The following is a 16,218-nucleotide window of genomic DNA, read 5'->3' as shown; positions in this document are numbered from 1 at the left end:
TTAACTCAGATACCCAGTGATGATCATTTAAATGTCAACATTGTTAATTATGTCATTCTTCATGTATGAAAGCAGCAGGAGGGTCTCAGATTTGTAGTTTTCGGTCAGTGATGTCTCGTTTTGCTGTCACTAGTCAGTAGCAGTTATTAGATCTCGTAGACAAATTTTTTCTTTTTTGGAAGATGCTAATTTGTCAAAACTGAAACTGTTCACAAGGAAGGATCAGTTTCCACAAGATATTTGGCTAAAAAAATGTTGGGAATTTTTTTAAAAATTGTTGAAATGTCATTTTGACATTTTCTACATGAAAAATTCTGAGTGTCCCCTCCCCATGGAAATGGTTTTGCTTTAAAATTTAAGCAAATGATAGTTAAAAAAAATAGGTCAAAATGAAAAAAATGTTTCAAAACATTGAAATGAAACATTTTGTTTGTCTGAACGGAAATCTCTTTTTCGACTGTCAGAGCCTAGGGGAGCCCCAGGCGTATTTGAGTCCCACCTAGGGAAGCTAAGCTCCAGGCAGCAGCATTTCACTTTGGCAACTCACATGAGCAGAGTTTATTTTAGGGCTGGGACTTGAAAGAATATCACTTTTTAAATTCCAGTTCAACCCATTTTGAAAGCATGCTCTGCTCCCCTTTCATGATATTCTGACTTCTCTCTCCTTCTGGCGGATGTCAAGTGTGCAGTTTGTGAGCACTGCAGCAGAAAGCTCTACAAAGCTTCCATTAAAAACACCTCATACCATTAATGTGGTTTCAGTGGGTGTACATCTTTCATGTACTATTCTACTCAGTTTCTATACTGCACACATCACCGTGCTATCTGAATGCCTTTCAGCAGTGGATAAAACAATCTGAATATCATGTGTCAGGTCAGAATTTGATCCTTATTGTCCAAACCCTGACCCATGTCTAGCACTGAAGATGATTCTGACATGATGTTACGTTTGGCTTAATTCATTTAAGAAACTCTGATGAGCGAAGCATTGAGAAGACAATGAATTCCTGCATTTTGAGGACTCTGAGTGCAGCCCTATTGGTAGGTTTCAGTAGGATAGCTAAGGTGTAAGTGAGACGAATATGACCCATTCAGATTGGCTAATTTAGAATATGAAGTTTTAGGGCTCAATTCAGCCCAGATCAAACTTTCAGCAAGTGGTGTTGGAAAATAATCCCTTCCCTCCCAAAGCTTGGCTCCCACTGAGCCTACTCCTGATTCCAAAGACAGAATTGCCCGTTGGCTATACCATGTCGACAGAATATCATCTCTAGGCTATTCCTTCTTCTCCTTTATTGCTTAGACTGATCCTCTGCTTCTTCCTGCCCCAGTAATCTCAGGAGAATAAAGCTGTGCAAACAAATGCCTACCACATATAAACATTAGTCGTGGGAGGGGGAAAAAAGAGATTAGTAAAAGTGGTGAAAGGTTGGGTTTTTTTAAAGCACAAATTCTGTTTCCAGCTTCCAGCACAAGTAACTCCACTGAACGTTGGGAAATTCTGCACGCTCCCTGCAGGCGCTGGAATGGTAGCAGGCTAAGGTTAGAGTAGCTTCCCGAGTGGGGGAGGGATCAGATGATCCCCAGAAGAGGAGTTCCTCCTGCCCTCTCTCTCTGCATGTCTGCCTCACCACAGGTGGCCAAACAAGAAGCCTTTGCAAGACAGGACTCCACGCATGAAGGCATCTCCTGTCCTGATGTCCCCAAGTTAAATGAAAATTCCTGCACTGGTTCCTTTGTATCCAAGAACTCTACATCCTGGGAACAGGATTTGCACATATATGCCATATTACAGTTGCACTCCCAGCTTGGATCTCATTCCACAAAAAATATTGGCTTTCACTCCACTAGACCAGAGATTCATAGACAAGGCAGAATCCAAAAAAGGCTTTTCCAACTTAGGTTTTGTGCACCTAGGCCTGAACTATTAAGCCTCATCTCTGTGTAGTTTTTGCTTTTCTAGCTGATAAAAGGAATGGAGATATGGTTGGAATTTTTACCATGCAATTGTTATTTTTATTACCATTGTGCCTAAGAGCACCAGTCATGGATCAGAACACCATTGTGCTAGGCTCTGTACAAACAGAACAAAAAACGTTGTTCCCTGCTACTGAAACAGTGGGGCGGGGGGGGGGGGGGTGTGGATCACAGTTTCTGGATCATGTGTAAAAAGAAAAAAGAAAAGGAGTACTTGTGGCACCTTAGAGACTAACCAGTTTATTTGAGCATGAGCTTTCGTGAGCTACAGCTCACTTCATCGGATGCATAGAAAGCTCATGCTCAAATAAACTGGTTAGTCTCTAAGGTGCCACAAGTACTCCTTTTCTTTTTTCTTTTTACGAATACAGACTAACACGGCTGTTACTCTGAAACCTGGATCATGTGTGACAGTCAATGAAAATTGCACTTCACACACTGGTAAAAAATTGTGAAATACAAAAATTAGGACTTTCACCAAACTGTGGGAGAACACTTCAACATCTCTGATCTGTTGGTCAGGCAGAAAGTTAAAACAGCACCGATTGTTACAAAATCAAACTGCAACCGAGGATTGTTGAATTAGAACAGAGGAGAGCTTTCATTGTCCCTCACTTGGATAATGCCAAGGATTGTGTTTGTTTGTTTTTACGGAGTGTTTTGCAGTCATCTAGACAAGGACATACATATATGCTCAGCTGGGGAGTCTTTGGTTCAGTCTCCAAAATTTCATTATGCTGGAACATAGATCCAATTCTTCCCCCCGCCCCCCCCCCATTAATTCTCCAACCCACTCATGGTTGTCCACATATCTCACTTGCAGAACTGGGTGAAAGTGGTCCTAAAATGTAAAGACAAACTGGGGGCTGCTCAGCTTGATGGGGAGCAGAAGCCAGGACCACAACCTTCTGTGGGTTTACGCAATGCACTAGGCAAAATACTTGTGGTTAACAGAGCCCAGAACAGTTATAAAAAAATTGCAGTTATGAATAAGATAGTGTTAATGACCAGATCTGTGGCTGCCTTTATATGTCTATAATAGGCACTGTCTTACCTTTAAATCTCTGTTGTAAAACTGTAAACTATCAGTTTGTTTGGGGTTTTTTGGTGCTGGGGGGTGGGGGGGGGAGGAAAGGTTTGGTTTTTTAACACACTTTTGGATTGAAATTATTTATCTTTTTAGGAGTTCGCTGGAATTTTTCAATGTTGTCTACTGTAGTCATTCAGATTCATAGTTTAATCTAATTCTATTCCAGGTCTTTGGAGTATAAGTACAGTGGGATTCAGTTTTACTGATCATCTTTTTTCATTTCTCTATATGGACCAAATATTAGGCTCCACTCCTGCATTGCAAATCAACTGATCAGATCACTGTACCTCTATGGAGCCCAGATGATTTCTCAATCCAGGGTTGAGGTCTGACTTTCTTAAAGCCATTTTCCTTTTGGTGCTGATGTATTTGTCCACTCATTCACAGTAAGGATTTGGGCCCCATCTTGCAAAGATTTACATCATGAATAACTTTCAACATATAAGAAATCCCATCTAACTCAACAAGACTACTCATGTTCTTAAAGGACAACCCATGCATAAATCTTTGCAGCATTGGGATCTTGGTTTTTCTTTCTAAATCAGAAGTGCATCTTCAATCTTTCAGAATCCCATTTGGTTTTAAAGAATAAGTTATATGGATAAATGCTAGTTACTGTCTATTGTAATTTGACTTATTGGCTATGGCACTACAATTTCTCGATGATCTAATTTTGTCCTGGCAAGATAGAAATTTTGCTCCTTTTCTTAAGAAATTTATAGAATCATAGAAATGTAGGGCTGGAAGGGACCTCAAGAGGTCATGTAGTCCAGATGAGGCAGGACCCAGTCAACCTAAACCATCCCTGACAGGTATTTGTCCAACCTGTTCTCAAAAAGCTCAAATGATGGGATTCCACAACCTCCCTTGGAAGCCTAATCCAGTACTTAACTACCCTTACAGTTAGAAAGGGTTTCATTGTTTTGTGGCTCTGCATAGAATGATCATCTGGCTAGAATGATCAAAATGGGCGTTCTACACAATGATCCTTGGGATATGATTCCAGTGCCTTAAAAAAGCCAAAACTATCATAGCAAATTAAAACTGAGACAGTGGTTCTGATTGTGCAATTCAGTCCAAGCCTTTTATGCAATTCAAGTGGTATAAATGGTCCAAGACCTAAGCAGCTCTCCCCAGCAGGGAATTCCTATGGTACAAAGCAGTTCCCATGGTAGACTGTAACAGCCTTATGCCACACCCTGCTGTGGGAACATGTTGGGGTAGGGCTGAGGGCAGTTAGGAATCCAGCCCAATACTCTCTCTCACAATGCTGATACTGTATTACTTAACCATTAACAAACTGATGGACTAACTTGCAAGTTTCATTATTTTTACTCAAAATCTTGGAAAACCAAGGGGCCAGCTTGTCAAAAGTGCTCAGCTCCCATTTCAGCAACAAAATAAGTGGCCAGATTTTCAAGAGTGTCCAAAATTAGCAGCTTCCATCAAGTCAATGCTGGAAGCAGAGCATTTTTGAAACTCAGGATACTTTGTTTCAGTGCCTGCCCAGGAGCTGGGCTCTTCTGAAAGTCTAGCCCATTATTTACATTCCTAAATGGGAGCTGTTGGTTGCTGAGCTCAGTTGAAAGTCTGACCCATAACATACACTTAAATCAGGACGGAAGAAATGTGTTTTAAGTTAACTTTACATATAATTTTATATGGCTAACATTACTTTTCCTAATTTTCCGATTCCATAACCTTTGGGTAGAGATGTTTTAATCAAATTCTTATCTACATGTAAGGTAAATGCAGGAACACTTTCACAAGACACAATCATTTCTGCATTGACATCAGTTTTTAGTGCGACTGCCAGTTTCACTAGCTTTAGATCTGACTATGTTTCTCTCATGTCCCTGTTTATTCCTGGTTGAAGTTAGTGTTAAGTCTCTCCAGAAATTAGTTACTTTCCTGTTGTCAATGGAACCTAAGTTCAAAATAATCACAGCTGAGCCTGTAGTTATAACTCTGTACCTGTTTACATTTGTTAGTGACTCGTGTTAATAAAAAATATCTTCAGCAGAGCGAAAATGGTACCTGTTTGAGAAGTGAACAAAAACAGGACTTGAGTCATCCAGGCACTAAGAACTCCAAGAGGAAGTGAGGTTCCTCAAACATCCAGGGGATATTGAGAGAAAACACTCCTTTGCAATGGCCTCTCTTCATATATTGATTGATGTGAAAAGAGCAACTTCCAGCAAAGATAAGTTTAGCAAAATTTCATTACCTTGGCTCACTTGGGTGAGCTGTTGCTCTAGTTGCTGCTAGCACTGACTATGAGGTTCCAGGTAGGAGTTTCCACTGAAGTAACGCACAAGAAATACTCACATACTCCAAGGGCACCTACACTGGCATTTTCCCCACTGTGTTTGTCTGGCACGAGCAGAATGGTGAGAAAAATTCTAGTGTTGACCAAGCTGTTGAGTCCAGCCTTGAAATGGAGGTGGAGGGTGTGACAGGTTTGGTCACAGAGACTCCCTTGGGACTGTCACCTGATGTGCTGGAATGATCTCTGAGCCCATTTCCCCTGCCAGCTTGGGACTCCATATCCCTGCCTTGTTGAGCCAGACATGCTAGCCTGCTGCAACACAGACCCAGATCTGGTCCATGCCCCCAAAGCTGCAGACTTAACTGAAAACAGCTAAGCAGGTTACCTCTCCAGCACCCAGACACCCAGGTCCCAATGGAATCCAAACCCCAAAGAATTCTGTTTTACTCTGTTTAATATTTATACAGGGTTGTCCGCCCTCTGTAACACTGATGGAGAGATATGCACAGCTGTTTTCTCCCCCAGGTATTAATCAATCACTTACTCTGGGTTCATTAATAAACAAAAGTGATTTTATTAAGTATAAGAAGTAGGATTTAAGTGGTTTCAAGTAATAACAGACAGAACAAAGTAGGTCACCAAGCAAAATAAAGCAAAAACACACAAGTCTAAGCCTAATACATTAAGAAACTGATTACAGATAATATCTCGCCCTTAGAGATGTTCCAATAAGCCTCTTTCACAGACTAGACTCCTTCCTAGTCTGGGCCCAATCCTTTCCTCTGGTACAGTCCTTGTGAGTTTCAGCAGCCATCTTAGGTGGTAAGCAGGGGCTCTCTCATGACTGGAAGCCCTCTCTGTCCTGCTCCACGCCATTTTATAGTTTTGGCACAAGGCAGGAATCTTTTGTCTCTCTTGGTCCCCACCCCTCATCTAAATGGTAAAGTACCAGATTTAAGATGAATTTCATTATCAGGTGACATGGTCACATGTCCCTGTGAGACCTCAATCTTCGTTACCCACAGGCTGGCCCACATGTACACAGGCAGGCTTGCAGGTAAATAAACCATTTACAACCAATTGTCCTACTCAATGGGAGCCATCAAGATTCTAAACCATCATTAATGGCCCATACTTTGCATAATTACAATAGGACCTCAGAGTTATATTTCATATTTCTATCTTCAGATACAAGAATGATACATGCATACAAACAGGATGACCACACTCAGTAAACTATAAGCTTTGTAATGATACCTTACAAGAGACCTTTTGCATAAAGCATATTCCAGTTACATTATATTCACATTCATAAGCATATTTTCATAAAGCATATGGAGTGCAATGTCACAAAGGGAGTCCACTAATAAGTTAAGCAAACAGGAGACCAAGTGGCATAAAGTATGCTTAACAAAAGCTGGGCAGTTCTAAGATTCAACAGGCTTGGAAAATACAGACTGGACCCTCTCCTCAGCTACTAACAACACTGCAGAGCTCCTGGAATAAAGTAACCTTTTGATCTTTGTAAGCAGATTGAACTGGAGAGCAGCTCACTCCTGAGCCATCTCTGTTGCTTCACTCATCCATGCCCATGGCAGCTCCCCCTCCCCTTCTGAAGCAGGCAGGCCAGGCTGCTCCTTCTTCCCCAGCATACTCCCACATCAGCCTCAGGGGCAGATCAGAGTGCAGTGTGTAGAGTAGTTCAGGAAAGGCTTAGTAGGCATATGGTGTGTGTGTTGGGGAAGCAGGAGTCAGAGAATGAAAGGCAAGGGAGAGAGGTCAGAAAGGAAAAGTAAGGGCAGAAGGGAGAAATGGATTGATCTGTAGGGGAGAAAATGAATGGGGAAAAGAGAGGAGGCAGGGAACAGAAAACAGCCATCCAGGTAGCAAATGTAAATGATGAGGAAGCAAACTCAGGCCTCCTGCAAGGCAGTGCAGAGCTCTAATACTAGTTTTATGAAGCCGCCCATTTCGTAAGCCTTCTAAAGCATGAATTTTCTCCAGGCACCTCGTTCAGAAAACAAGCCAACCTACTCAATTTGTTAACAGGTGATTAACATCCCTCCTTCCATCTTCCTGGCCATCTGCTAAGATGCACCAACTGTGTGAGTTAGCTTCTGTCTGGGAGCTGACCTGGGCTACATTTAATGTATTTTACAAAACTCTGCCTTGTTCTCACAGATGTGATTGAATCTTTGTGATGTGCAGCACAGTGCATGCTGGTTCTCTGCACATCATCAGGCTGCCTAGGAGCCCCACTCATGGCCCAATTACCTGTCATGTTACTTGCTGTAGGAGTCAAATGTAAACAATTTTTTAAAATCCCAAAATATTCTGAGGAAGGGACTTGCTCAATAAGAGTTAGGTGCCTAAATACCTCTGAGGAGCTGGGCCTGGGGCTTTCAAAATAGTGGTGCAAGGCAGAAAAAAACCCAATATTTTTGCCTGGCTGTCTAATTATTTCCTTTAGAAATATTTTAGGTGTATGGCGTTCTCTCGAATTTCAGCAAAAGCATTGTATTTATGGCTGAGTAAATGCAATTTTCAGAATAAACAGAACATTCACATTGAAGTGTTCAATAGCACACAAAGCTAGTTTCCAGTCAGAGCAGCTACAGAGGTCACAGGCTCATAAAAACAATGATTAGAAAGAGTAAAACTGTACAGTGGAACAAATCTCTATACAGTTAGAGCTACTGGATACATTAACATTTTTTTCCTTTGAACAGGTGGAAGTTTGAGAGAGAAATGGTAGCTTAGCATAGTATTATGGCCCTGATTGCTCAAACACAGGAGAGCATAGCAGTGCTGAGATCTGTTTTTGGTCCCTCATTCAGGGCTGCCTGAGCCTGGTTCAAGTTAATAGCATAGGTGAGGGATGCCCCTGTGTAGCCCTGTCATAAGGTTCCCTAGAGGATTTAACTTAGTTCCACACCACATCCCCTCGCGTCCCTGTCCCACTCACACCCCAGTTCTAGAACACCCCCAACATATCTCACTCCTTATGCTTACACCGTGGGGTGGGGAAGCAGGTGGTTCTGGCAAAACACACAAGAGAAATTCTCTATTGGCTCTCAACAGAAGCTTTAAGGCCACTTTAAGATACTTCAGTGATATAGAGTGGCCATAGTGGATTAAAGAATGCAGCCCTATATATTTACATTGGCAGCAATAAAAACCCAGTAAAAACTTTAAAGTACAGTGCAGAAACTATCTTTATTGTGTATTAGCAATGTGTGAACATGTTTGGATAAAATAAGATTAGCACAAAACTTGAACCAAACCTTAATTTTTGAGGTTTGAAAATGTTTTCAGCTTTCATTTTTAAAACTTCATAGGTCTCTGCACTCTCTGGGTTCAGCAGGGACAGGCAGCAGCCCTACTCAAATATCATGCAAGAGACTATCACCACAAGATATACAACTATTTCTAGAACAAATAGGTTTGGATGTTAGCCTGTCCAGATCCAGCGCAGAGGTATTTTCAGTAAGCAATTTATTCAAAACAGAATCCTTTTCTGTTAGAGACTTATCAGCAGATAGGTCGTGAATTACACATTTGTTCAGTGTTCAGAATTATTTAACACATTTTTATGTGAGCACATTTCATCTTGTAGATTACTATTGTTTCAACTGTTTGCTATTTGGGTTGTCACCTCAGGTTTTTCGGCTCAGTGATTGGAAAAAACAGTTGTGAATGAATATGTTATTTATTCGAGCCCTTCTCCTGTTTACAAGAGTTTCAGTTATCAACAGATTTCAGAGTAGCAGCCGTGTTAGTCTGTATTCGCAAAAAGAACAGGAGTACTTGTGGCACCTCAGAGACTAACAAATTTATTGGAGCATAAGCTTTCGTGAGCTACAGCTCACTTAATCAGATGCATTCAGTGAAAAATACAGTGGGGAGATTTATATACATAGAGAACATGAAACAATGGTATTATAGTGAAACAGTTTAAAGCAAGTAGGGCTTGTATTTGGGCTACAGAAGCCTAGTTTCAGCATTGAACATTTTTCTTCTTCCCCACTTCCCCACATGCCAATGTTTGGCTCTCTCTTTTTGAAGGTTATCTGAAAACACAGACGTTTAAGAAGCATGTTCTTAAACAGCAAAATCCTATCCCCACTGAAATCAGTGGGAGTTTTGCCATTAACTTTAAATGAGCCAAGATGTCCCCCTTTATTTTTATTAATGGCCAAGTGTTAAAGGGAGTGCTTACTAGAACAATTTGTCCGGCTGCTGAAATTGAAGGGTTTAAACTGTTACATAAAATAATTACAAAACGCTGTAAGCTTTGGGGGGCAGGGTTTGTCTTTCTATTATTTGTTTGTAGAGTGCTTAGCAGAATGGAGCCCTGCTACGATAAGCTTCTAAGTGCTACCACAGTACCATAAATTGTTTGGGTTTTTTTGCAAGGGCATAGGAGGAGGAAGTGGTATAAGCACCTCCATAAGGAAACCTATATACTGCAAGAGCAGTATGAACCTGTATCTTTGTTCTGGCTTTTAACATCCCCATGCCTGGCCATCACCTCTTCCCCATCCCCTGTACATCCTGCTCTTGTTAATATTAGCAATCATTTATCCAATGCCAGCACATGGAGAGGGTATATTGACATAACACCATACTCCTAACCCCTTGGCCAGTCCCAATAATGCTCCTCTCTGATTTACATAATAGAAGGCCTAGAGAAAAGTCTTTCCATGCCTCAGAGTACTCTGTTTGGGAACAGATATGTAATTTGAATGCCCAAAATGGGAAGTGGGTGCTGAGCTCTTGAGTATCTGGCCCCTGATCCAGAGTGCTCACACTAGTGACTTTTCTTCAGGATGTCAGGCTAGAACCATATGCACAGGCTTTGGCCTGTTTCCTAAACCTTCATAAAGAAATATAGCATATGACTCAGTGAGGTAGGTTTTTTTATTTGTAAAAACCTAGGTATTTACATGGTCTCTGGCCTACCATCACCATTTTGGAACACACCTCATGCATAGAGTGGCCCTATAATGTAGCCCACCTCCAGTTCCCCTTCTCAGGGCTCCTCACGAATATTTCTCCAACACTCTCATAGGCTAATAACATCCATAGCACAGAGATACTTATTAATATGAACACTTCAAATCACAAGAGTTAAATACCATAACTCAAAAGGTTCTAGCTCCACCACCTTCTGCGAGTGCAGCTTCTCCATCAGTCTCAATCTTCCTTCAGATTGGAGCACTCTCAAGCTTCCCTCCACAGTCCCGTAATAGACTTAACAACTCAAAAGAAGCAACAGCATAAACAATGGCCAGCCACCTACCCTAGGCTTAATAAGAGTCTCAGAGGCCTCCTGTATTCCTGCCAGCTCCCTGCCACTTACTCAGGACAGGGATCATAAGGGTACTCCTACAGGCCTTCCTCTGGATCCAGCATTTCCACTTCCTGCTAATCAGACCTATCTCTCCCCCCCCCCCCCCATCCTAGGAAGGTGCTATAGAACTTTCCACTTTACACAGCTTTGCTCTAACTAAGTAGGGCTCTTCCTTTTAAGCCCCTCCCTGGAAGCCTACCTCCAGCTCCAGGTGTCTCAGTTTGGCCTCCTTCCTGATTCCCAAGCTTCATTATCTCCTGAATCCAGATGCTACCCCATTCCTAACCAGAGTGCCCCTACTCAGTCACAGGAGCTCTGAGACCCTCTTCCTTAAAGGGTCTCTGTCAGCCCCATCAGCATAATATCTGAGCACCTCACCAACGGCAATTAAGTTAGCCTTCCAGCAGCCCCTAAAGTGGAAGAATCAGTATTGCCAAGTCCAAGAATTCAAAAATCATAAGTCAGGCCTCCAAAATGTAAATGTTGAAACTAAAGGTGAAATCCTGGCCCTACAGAAGTCAATGGGGCCAGGATTTTACCTTAAGTCTTTAAAATATGGGAACAAATTAAAACCCAAATATGGTTCATAGTGTCCCTGTTTAGTACAATAACTATATATATTATGCTCATAAACACAGTTTAGACAGCATCCCATAAAGGACTGATGAGACTACAAAATTGAGGAAACATCAGTTCAATGAGATTAGGCCCATATTTTACAGCTCATGTTGTAATGTGGATGTGTTTTAGAATCAATTAATGGACACTGCAATATTTATACTATATTACAGTGGTTTAGCAGCTCTGTTTTTCTTCCTGGAAGATCGCCTGGGAGCATGCTGTAATACTGCAAATGGAAACTGTAATCATGGTTTTTTTATTTATTAGCAGCTCTACATTTTCTGTCATTTTCTACTGGTAACTGTTTAATTGCAACTGGGAAGCAGTAAAGTCTTGTGCTGCATTTCTGGAAGAGTATCTTGAGATAGATAAGATGTATTATTATCAGGATATATTTCCACCACTTCATGCATAATCAAGGACAATTTAATTTAATTTTCCGATAGTCTTCTTTAATTCCCAGGCAAAGAAAGTCCCTTTAAAAAAAATAGGAGAAGCTGTCCATTTTTTAGTAAGGGGAAAAATTATGAGAGATCCCAACTTTCCCTGCTGTCGTGAATGGTTTGAACAAAGCACACTTAAAAGGATGAGATTTAATAAATATCACAAAAGCTGGCATCTGTTGATAGATTTATAGGTAACATGGCTTCATGGATGAGGAAAACCAGCATTCCAATCCTGGCCCTATCATTAACTTGCTCTGTGGCTTTGTCTCTACCTCAGTTTCCCCATTCATAAAATGCAGAAAATGAGCCCAGTTCTGCCTTCAGTTACACCTGTGCAGCACTTCAGTGGGTTTGTTCAGGTGTAACTGTGGGCAAAATTTTGCCCAACAGTTTGTACTTACTTATCTCAAAGGACTATTGTGAGGATTAGCTAATTAACATTGGTGTGGCTCTTCAAAATATAAAACCACATACAAGTGCCAAGACTATTCCTCCTTTACCATCAGCTGATTTGCAAAAGATATTGTCTCTTTATCATGTATGACCATACAGACTATGTTAATATTTTGGCATTAGAAATTTTTAAAGTTTATTTTACCTTTCACTGAAGTCAGATTTAAGAATCATTTCTATATTCACAGTGCCATAGATGAGAAAGAGCCTTGTGCACAGCTATAGGAATATGCTTAGCATCTCAATGGGCAAAACCAAAGCCCAAGTCTCTTTAAAACCGAGCCCCCTTGGAACACTAGAACATGAAGTAAATAGCCCTTCTCTCACAGATCTCCTTGGGATATGAACTGGCTAGTGTACCTTAGGTCATCCTGCTATTGTCAACAGGCCAGTGCAGTACAGGGGGCTGGATGGCAGCCTTCTCATAAGCCAGAAGGCACCTGAAATGGAATGGAATAGCAGTAGCCTCTGAACAGGGTAGGAGATTGCTGTTGACAAAGATCACTGGATACCCTATGAAGATATAGGCCTCAATTTTCAGAAGAGCCCATTAATTCTGGGTGCCTCTGTTTTTCGGGTGCCCAACAAGATCTCTTGGTATTTATAAGTCTAAGTTTGACTATACACTCAACTTTAATTACACCAGGTCATGTTAGTCAACCAAGCAAATGAGATCTAACATGGCAAAACTTATACTCAGGGTTTCTTCAGAATGCAACTTCAAATGGACTACTCAGCTGCTTAAAGTTAAACCTGTCTCTAAGCCTTTGCACAACCGGGACTTGAATTTTTGCCAGCCTCTGTATGGGTCCGCCTCCAAATATATAATGCCACATCATTTGACATTTTTATATTGTTATAAATTGCATTTTAATTTAAATTGGTTAAATCCCAGAGTCCATTCATGGAGAGCACTTTATAACTTAAGGCCCAGATCCACAAAGGTATGTAGACCCCTAACTTCCATTAATATCAATTAAAAAAGGATATCAAAAAGGAAGGGAACCACCAAGGGATGTAGGTGCTGCAACACTGAGCATCATGGTGCTTAATTTTTAGGAACCTAGAAAATCACTGGCACAACACTGCAATCCACAAAACCCTGGGTTGGGCACCTACGATCCCTCTATCATGAATGAAGGCAGAAGGGGTATGTCTACACAGCAAAAAAAGAAACCTGCTGCAGAGTCTCACAGCCCGGGTTAATGACTGAGGCTCATGGGGCTCAAGCTACAGGCTAAAAATAACAGTGTAAAAGGTCCTGCACAGGTGGGGGCATGGGCTCTGAAACCCAGCAAGAGGGGGGGAGTGTATAGAAATTAAAATTTTCCCCTGCAGGAAGAGGAGGAGAAGGCTCTGCTCCCAAACCAAGCTCTTGTCTCAACTGCCAGGAGCAGAGGCAACTGCCTCTAGATCAGGTGGTTGGAGATTGGATGATGGAGATAGCCCAACAATGAGAAAATCCATTGGGATCAATTAAAGTGCAATTACCTCATTAGCATGACCTGGATATAAATAAGGAAAGCACGAACTATATCTATACCAGCTTGATGTCTAGTTGGCAGCCGATATCAAGTGGAGTGCCCCAGGGGTCGGTCCTGGGACCAGTTTTGTTCAACATCTTTATCAATGATCTGGATGATGGGATTAATTGCACCCTCAGCAAGTCTGCAGATCACACTAAAATGGGGAGAGAGATAGATATGCTGGAGGGTAGGGATAGGGTCCAGAGTGACCGAGACAAATTGGAGGATTGGGCCAAAAAAATCTGATGAGGTTCAACAAGGACAAATGCAGAGTCCTGCACTTAGGAAGAAAGAATCCCAATCAGTGCTACAGGCTGGGGACCGACTGGCTAAGCAGCAGTTCTGCAGAACAGATAAATGGAACTGTTTGCATGCTGAGAAAAATAAAGAGACTATGACATTGCATGGCTAGCATATGTTGCATGTAGTTGGCCTGTTTGACTTTGTCTGAGTTTGCCAACCCACAGATACAAAATAGCTGGCCTTGCATCAGCTCAGCAAGGAAGAATTCCATTCCTTAGGCCCCCTTGGAACACTAGTCCTGGAGGAGTCACTGAGCAAAAAAACAACCCTTAAATGAGCAACATCAGGGCTTTAATGGTATTTTAACCTTTATGCCAGCATTTTCCAAACTGTGGGTTTTGAATCCTCGGGTGTCATGAAAGGGTACTGGGGGTGGGAGTGGGTTCATGAGAAAAAGCGGGGTGGGAGGGGAAAGTCTGGTGGAAGGCAAGCCATGGTAAGCTTGAGTTGGGTGTTGGGCAGTGGATTCACCACCCAAGCCACAGGCTGTGTTGACTGTACAGCGCTCAAACTGCTAGAGAGCGGGCCAGCAGGTTTCCACAGGGCAGTTAGAGCACCTGTGGCTTGGGCAGTGAATCCAGCATCCCACAATCAGCTCTGGCTGGTGCCGAAGACTTGGACCAGCAGCAACAGTAGCAGAGGCACCAAAATACTGGAGGAGGTGTCAGAGGAGTTGTTCTTCACTGCCCACACCTCTCTTTCAGGCTAACCCTGGGCTGACCCAAAAGGAAGTACTGCATTCCAGAGACAGGGCAGCTCTGTCCTGCCTGGGAGCCTCTTCTCCCTGGTGCTCCTACAGCATGGTGAGTAGCCCCTGCTGCTGGCCTGAGTCTGGACCAGGGCTGTCCTGACTTGATCCACTTCCAGGGGTAGAATGACGGAGGACCTCCCTGCTTGGCCATAGGAGGGGAGATATCCTGGCCAGTCAGCATGGAGTATTGGGGAGGGGAGAGGAAGGGAGAGATTGTGGCAATGGGAAGGGGTTGCGGGGTGGGAACACCATACACCTGCCCCAAAGTTCACCAGCCACCACTGGCTTTTATAACTTTTAATATAAATTTAAGATCATGTTATTGCCATGTTTGGTGTAGCAGGGTAGGCTAAAAATGTTTTTTCGTGCTTTTAATTTTCAACCCCCCATAGTTTGCATTAGCAGAGGTGAGCCCAGCTTGAAAAGGCTTGGAAACCACTGCCTTACACAATGTACACATGTTGCTTGCATGATGTTTTCAGCTGCAAAGCAGGGCATGGATTTAACTTGTAATTTATCCAAGATGCTGATAATGATTACGCAGAACTTCATTTATTAAAATAGCATGCACCAACTGGGACTAAAGACCCAAATGAAAGCTGCTTTGTTATATCCCACTACCAGAGCAAGCCTACCAAATCAGTGCATCTTCTCAAGCCTGGGAGCTTCAAAACTACACCCTAATCCAAAAAAGGTATTTAGGCACCTAACCACTGTGCCTAACGTAGTGTGGGGCTTCCCCAGTCTCTACAGTTGAAGCTGCTCCACTGTGGCTAACTAAGAAAAGAGCAATGAGAGCAGTGGAACTGGCTCCTGGGTCTCCCACTTCCCACGGAGGCACCCTAACCACAAGGATACAGAGTCATTTGCATACTTGTTCTCCTGGCCCAATGACTATTTAAGTATTTCTCCATGGTGGCTCAATCATTGGGCCAGAGAGAGAGAGAGAGAGAGAACAAATGAATGAATTGCTCTGTAGCCTGATGGATTGGTCCCCCTGCTCTAATCACTCTTTCATTATTTATCCACAGTGGAGCAGCTTTAACAGGAGAGAGTGAGGAAGCCCCCTCTCAGACTAGCCCTTAGAATCATAGAATATCAGGGGTGGAAGGGACCTCAGGAGGTCATCTAGTCCAACCCCCTGCTCAAAGCAGTGGAGCACACTATTAAGAGGTAGGATTTGAACAGGAACCCTCTTTCTCCCCCTCAAGCAGAGACATGGGGAACTGAAGGTGGATCCTTCTACATCCTAGGAGAGTGTGCTAACCATTGGGATAAAAGTTAAAAGATGGGCACTGACTCCTCTGGACACTTTGTGTGGAGTGAGGCAGGAGCCTAATTCATTCCTGCAAAAAACATCATAGGTGTCTAAGCGACCTGATGTCAAGAGGCAGGTTCCCATTTGTGGATCACTCAACGGCACCTCCCT

This window comes from Natator depressus, chromosome 7 (assembly GCF_965152275.1).
Source record: "Natator depressus isolate rNatDep1 chromosome 7, rNatDep2.hap1, whole genome shotgun sequence".
NCBI lineage: Eukaryota > Metazoa > Chordata > Testudines > Cheloniidae > Natator > Natator depressus.
Note: the sequence above shows the minus strand (reverse complement) of the source record.